Raw genomic sequence first — 6,785 nt, forward strand, 5'->3', positions numbered from 1 at the left:
GGTCCTCATATTGTAGGACTCATCAAGCAGAATCGTAGAGGAAATGTTATTTTTCAAGCAAAATACCCACTTGAAAAGTTTGGAAAGTTTACTGAACTTAATGAACCTACAGAATCTTATGGTTCATCTGACCAGGCTTCTTCTAAGCTTGCATCTTCTGAGAAGTCATCTCCAAACAACATTGTTATTGATGTATCTGAGGATGAAAGTACTGAAAAGGAAGATACTCCTACTCTTGACGCTCATGTGGCAGAGGAACATGGCGAAATGTCTAATCGTGCTCAAGGTGATGATTCAGGAATGAATGTGGAGTTTGAAGAAAATGTTGAAGGTGAAAAAAATGATTCCTTTAGTGATTTTGATCTCACTAGTTTTGATCATGATGATATTACAGCTTCTCTAGCCAGTAGTGCTAACTTGGTGTCGAATGAGAATCTTGACACAATCTTTAACAATGTCGATGAAGTTGTTCTTCTAACAATGGAGACAAGGGAGTCTAATGAAGTTTTTTAAACTGAAACCCCTACTTCAAACCAAATGGAAAGTGTTTCCATTCCAATGGAGACAATTATGGGATTTTCCCCTCCTGTTTCTGTTCCTCCTACTTCAGAGCTATTTGTGAGTGATTCTGCAACAACACAATCTGATCAACCTCCGTTGAAAAGACAAAGATGGGATCCGAGGCAGAGTGAGTTAATTGCAAGTCTCGTTAGCAGCCTCCCAGTACCACCTACTACTACTCCCAGTCTTACCACAACCAAACTTTTTACTGTGGGTCCAGACACTACTTTTGATGTTGGTGGTCCCTCTATTCCACCAGGGTTTACTCCTCCTCGATCTGATCATGATGAGACTTCTGTGAGATTAGCCATGCATTTGGATGAGGAGCAATTTCTGATGCCATCTCCTCGCGGTAAATGTATTGCTATAGGGGATGGTGGTTCTGGAGGAGACAACCTAACTATCTCCGGGCTACAAAAGGAGATATCAGTGCTGAGTCAGAAAAACATTGAGCTTGACATTCACATGTCAGGTCTTCAAGCTGAAAATTTAAAGCTTAATGTTCATGTGTCTAAGCTTCAATTTAATAATTTAAAGCTTGGTATGCAAATAGCTGATTTTACTAAGGACAAAGAGCTAAAGTCAAAACAGATTTCCGATCTCCAAGATCACTTCAATCTCTTGACATCAAACTATTTTGAGCTAAAGAAGAAACTTGAGGAAGACCTCGGTGATAAATACCAGACGTCTGCTGATGAATACAAGATCAATCTACATGTTTAAGCCTTTCCAGTTTCTTTGCCAACTGGTCAAACTTCAGAATCAATTGATCGTGTTGAAGATGAGCCTCCTCAAGCCCCCCATGTTTCAGCAACCATTCGTGATGCACAAGAGGAAGCAGCTAAGAAAGGGCAACTGCTGTTTAAAAGAAATCTTAATCAGAATTCTTCTTGGGATGAACCTATGATTACAATGACTGATCTTGAAGTTGTTCGATTCAGAGATACTTTCGGTGATAGGTCGGGAAATTTTTCGTGGGGATTTCATGATCCTCTCAAGATGTGGATAGTGCTAAGGAAAAGGGGAAACTCTGAGCTTTACAGAGATAGTCATGATTTCAGTTCAAGGACTAGGGTCGATCTGTCAGAATTGTCTCGAGCTCCTTTCTCTAATCTCACAAACAATCCACAGGCGACTCAGTTCAAGCACTTCCTTGAAGATCAACTTAAGAAAGGGTTTTCTGCCATGAAAACTGTTGAGTCCATCATAATAGAGCATCCTGACATCATTGATCCTAAAACTGACAAGCCTTTGCAAGTTTTGATGTGGCCCGCAACCAAGCAGGTCAAACAGTTCCCTGTGCTTCAAAATTATCAAGATGGATCTCTAAGTTTAATAGAGTGTTGAGTTTTCGATGAAATTACTTCCGCTACGGTCATCAAGATCAAGAATGGATGCATTCGACTCTATGATCGAAGAGATTTGTTACAATTTCGAAAATGGGATATTCATCACTTAAGCAACTATCAGATTTTGGTGGCAGAGGATACTTTTGAAGATGTTGCGAAGGTATATACGACTATGGTTGCTGAGATTTTTAACAAGCGCATGTGGAATGGGGCAATGGGGCAAGCAGACGTTATGGTGGTCAATAAAGGTTAACTTCAAGCTAGCACCAAACCAAGGGGGAGAATGAAGGGCTCAAGTTAGTGGTTTGGTCTAGGCTTTGCAATGTAATAGTAGTTTGGTGTAGTTGGAGTATGTTATAGCTAGTTTACAGTTGTAATGAGTTTACGGCTGTAAACTCTTCTCGTTCGTGGTCCCTATAAATAGAGGATTAGTCAGATGTTTTGTGGTTGTTGATGCCTTATTGTTCACGGCTTTCCATCGAGTTGTACCAGACGTTTATAGCTATAAAACGTGTGCAAGCTTGGTTTATTCTCTTTTCGCCTCTATTCTTGTTTTGTGTGATTGTGTTTATTGATCACTGGTAAGATCCGTTCTCAGGACTTTACATTTGCTTTCTGAATTGATTACTTGATTGAATCCTTGACTCATTAGAAGCTAGAGTTAAACTAGTTCAAAAGTGTAAGCATGTGGTATCCGATCATGATACAATTGTTCATGATAATGATGACGATGAAAGAACATAATTTAATCACGAAGAACAACCTTAAATTCTATTCATGAAAATCCTAAGAAACCTCCACCACAAACATTTGATCCAACAACTACCAAAGTACCTCTTATGGTTACTGAAGAAACTCCTGTAGATGCCATAACTAATCACACTCCCAAAGATCCAATGGATAGAATAATGTTAAGTTCACGAATCACTACTTATGTTGTTACTCCACCTTTTCATACATATAGAGTAAAATCTCTATAAATAATAATGTTGGGACTAGCATAGTTTATTAATTTAGCAAGATATTATTATATTGATAAATTAATAAATTATTAATTTAAAGAGTTGGCTTATATTCGTGCGCAACTCTCAAACTAATGCATCGACCTTCAAAATTTTCATGTCCTTTCACTTTACCTATTTGAATAAAACAAAAACAAGGACCTTCAAAATTCTCATGTACATTCACACATTAATGAACTTCTCAAGTTCAATGTACATAGATCTAGATTGATCACTATAAAATGTATAATGATAAATTTTGAAATCACATCAACTATGGCTTCTAAACTAAAAGGTGTTAAAAAATCAATGATAACCAATCAACAACGAAAACTATTATTCGAGTATCCGAGAGATCACCAATGATGCCCTCAACAAGATTTGGTGAAGTGGGTTGACAAAACTTTCGATTTGAAAGTTAGTCAAGGAACAATATCAAACACTCTTTTGAGATCATTGGAGTTCCTATCGGCTAACTTTGAAAAAAATGGATCTTCCAAGAGTCAAAAAGTAGCCAAGAGTCCGGACATGAAGAAAGTTGTTTATGAATGGTTTCTCCAACATCAAGAGCATGTCAATATAACAGGAGAGTTAATCATAGAGAAAGCGGTTGAGACATTGAAGCTTTTGTATACACATGATTCTTCTGAGCATAATCTTTCACATGGTTGGCTAGAGAAATTCAATTTAAGGCATGTTATCAAGTCGTATAGCCGATTCGGAGAAAGTTGCTCATTCAACAAAAATGACATGGAGAATAAATTGGAGTCTATAAGGGAAAAAATTAATCAACTTCCAATCAAAGATGTTTTAATATGGATGAAACTGGTTTGTTTTACATGTTACAAGCTGACCAATCACTTGCAACAAAACAACTTGAAGGTAGGAAATTGGAAAAGGAAAGACTTAGAACTGTTATTTGCTGCAATGTGAATGGCTCGGAAAAAATCCTCTATGGATCATTGGTAATTATGCAAAGCCACCTTGTTTTAAGAATTTCAACATGAATAACCTAGATTGTGAATAACGTGCGAAAAAAAAGAGCTTGGATGACTTGGTTGCTTTTCGAAGAATATGTTCGTTGGCTAGATGATCAAATGAACGATCGAAAAATTCTATTGGTAGTGGATAATTGTCCAACTCATTCAAAAAATATTCAAGGGTTGCAAAACATCGAGTTTTTTTTTCTACCACCAAACATGACTTCAAAAATTCAACCATGTGATGGTGGAATAATTGGAGCCTTTAAAATATACTACCATAAAAGGTTTTATCATAAGATTTTGGAAGGTTATGAAGTGGACATTTCTTCCCTAGAAAAGATTAATATTTTAGATGCCATCTACTTGGTCGTCTCGGATTGGAGAAATGTAAAACAAGAGCCCATAGCAACTTCCTTTCGTCACTGTAAATTTGTTCGGCTAATCCAATCAGCTCAAATGATTTAAACAATGTAAGTTCTGGAGGAGACATTCGTGAGCTTGAGAACTTGATTACGAGAATGCATTATCAGCACAAAATGGATGTCAAAGAGTTGTTGGATTATCCAGGTGAAAATAATGAATGTTACGAGGTTCGAAGCATTGAAGAAATTATTGCATATACCGTTCAAAATTCGGTTGATGGTGAATTTGCTGATGATTCAGGTGTTAGGAAAATATAACCCAAAATTGTAAGAAAGAACAAAAGCATAAAATTATTGATTGAGGCATGTGTTTAACACAGTTTCCTTAAAACAAATTCGCCCTATACGGGTATTTGTTTCCCAGGATACAACAGTAGAAAGCAATTCTTCTAGATTGCTCGAACCCTCACTTGGCTCGGATTATACCTTGGTTGCAGCAAGAGAGAAAAGATGAAGCAGAAGCGTAAGAGAGGAAGAGAGTGATTTCGTTTCATCCAATGTATTGAATCAGCTACATAGGCGTTGCATATATATTACCCAATGTAACTGATGTAATTGAAACGAAATCGTAACTATCACAATTAAATAATAAAATTAATCAAGAAATCAAAACTGAAATCTATGATTAATTTCTATTAATTCATTATTATAACTATTAACAAAAAGGAAAAAAATGCAAAAAAGGTCCTTGAACTTTTCTGGTTGACTGATGGTGCATTTGTGCCCGCAAGGAGTTGATGCAAATAGATGCACAAAAGTTCAAAATATTTAGGCAACTTAGTGTTATTGCTACTCAAGGAAAACAAGTGTCAAAGGGAGCAAACAAGGGAGATGTTAAAAAAGTTTGGAATGCTTAGATGATTCATGATATGGAATTCAGTGATATAGATTTCTTTGATAAAGTGCTAAACAAAAGCCTTATAGTGGAAAAACCAAGCACAAATCAACTGCATTTTCCATTTAATCCCCTTACCTTCAAGTATGCTCAATTTTCCCTAAAGGTCCACAAAGAATACTACGATATCTTCAAGAACTTGAAAATAAGATTTCATATAATGCTTGGAAAAGATGAAGAAGATGTATTGTCTGACAAGAAGATAATGAAATTTTATGTATTGTGAAGAACGTGAATTTTGAAAATAAATTGCAGAATTATCTATACAAGGTTGTGGTGATGAATAATTCAGTGAATTTACTATTGTTGTCTTTCCTTTAGTGAATCCAAATGACTTCTTCACAATGATGCATATCTTTTCAAGAATGCATCATAAGACAATATCTTCACAAACTGTATTCAACTTTGAATATGAACTTGTTCAAGGCTTTATGTAGTATCAAAGTTGTAGAACTCGCTACTCGATACCTGTGCGGCCGACTGCAGAGTAAGAAGTACTCGGGGATTCCTCAGATTCGGTAATTCATGTAGAAGTATTTTTTGGAAAATTATATATGTTAAAATTATAAGTTATAATCATAAGTTGATTAAAATATACAACAAAATTAGATATATGTGAATACACAAAAAGTGAAAAACACACAATGGTCTCCTTTCATGAATACTTACTGAAAATTATATATATATATATATATATATATATACACACACACACATATATATATATACACACACACACACACACACACACACATATATATATATATATATAATCACATTTGTGTGTTAAATAATAAATCATTAAGTATATTATACATATTAATTACCGAGTTGGCCGAGTTTTACAACAATGTTCACTTAAGGGTCGATTGTGAAGTACTCGTATTCTATAACTCGTCTCGATAAGGGGTCAAGTAGGAAGTACTCAACCGTGTAATCGGCCAACTCGGCTAGCTTTACAACAATGTGTGGTATTATTATAACTTCGATCTTACAAAAGCCTTCAATAGAATAGTGAAAAAAAACTACATTTGGATCGTAGGATATTGGTAGTTATAAGGATTCTTCAAAAACAAAAAGGTGTTGTTTAGTTTGGGAAAAAGGTCAAGGAATTCTGAAGATGAATTTCTTATAAACTATGTAGAGATGTTTCATACAATTCGTTGGCAAAATTTGCTTGGGAGAGTTTCTTTTGGCTCCAAAACTTAATTCTAAACTCTCCCATGTAATATTATTTTCTTTTTCCGAGCTATTTCCTATTACTTCATAGGGTAAATGGCATAAAAAACACTCTTTTTACACAAAAATTTGATTTTGACACCGTGTTTTTTTTTGTCAATTTTGATATTGTGTTTTCCAATTTATTACAATTCTGACAACTTGACCGATTAATCAGGTTACACGCTGACATGGCATGATGATGTGTCAGTTTTGATGACTTGGCATGCTGACGTGTCAAAATTGAATTTTTTTTTCTCACAAAAAACACTAAGTTTTCATTTTTTTCGATTTTGACACTAAGTTTAATTTTTTCTTTCAACTTTGATACTATGTTTTTTTATTCCAAATCGAAC

General features: G+C 35.2%; 1 pseudogene; it reads left to right on the forward strand.

Moving 5' to 3' along the window:
• The first annotated feature begins 3,187 nt into the window (after positions 1-3,187).
• LOC145099225 (CENP-B homolog protein 2-like) lies at positions 3,188-4,574 on the forward strand (annotated as a pseudogene).
• Positions 4,575-6,785: the final 2,211 nt, after the last annotated feature.

This window comes from Lactuca serriola, chromosome 4 (assembly GCF_051521515.1).
Source record: "Lactuca serriola cultivar US96UC23 chromosome 4, Lser_US96UC23_V15, whole genome shotgun sequence".
Classification (NCBI taxonomy): domain Eukaryota; kingdom Viridiplantae; phylum Streptophyta; class Magnoliopsida; order Asterales; family Asteraceae; genus Lactuca; species Lactuca serriola.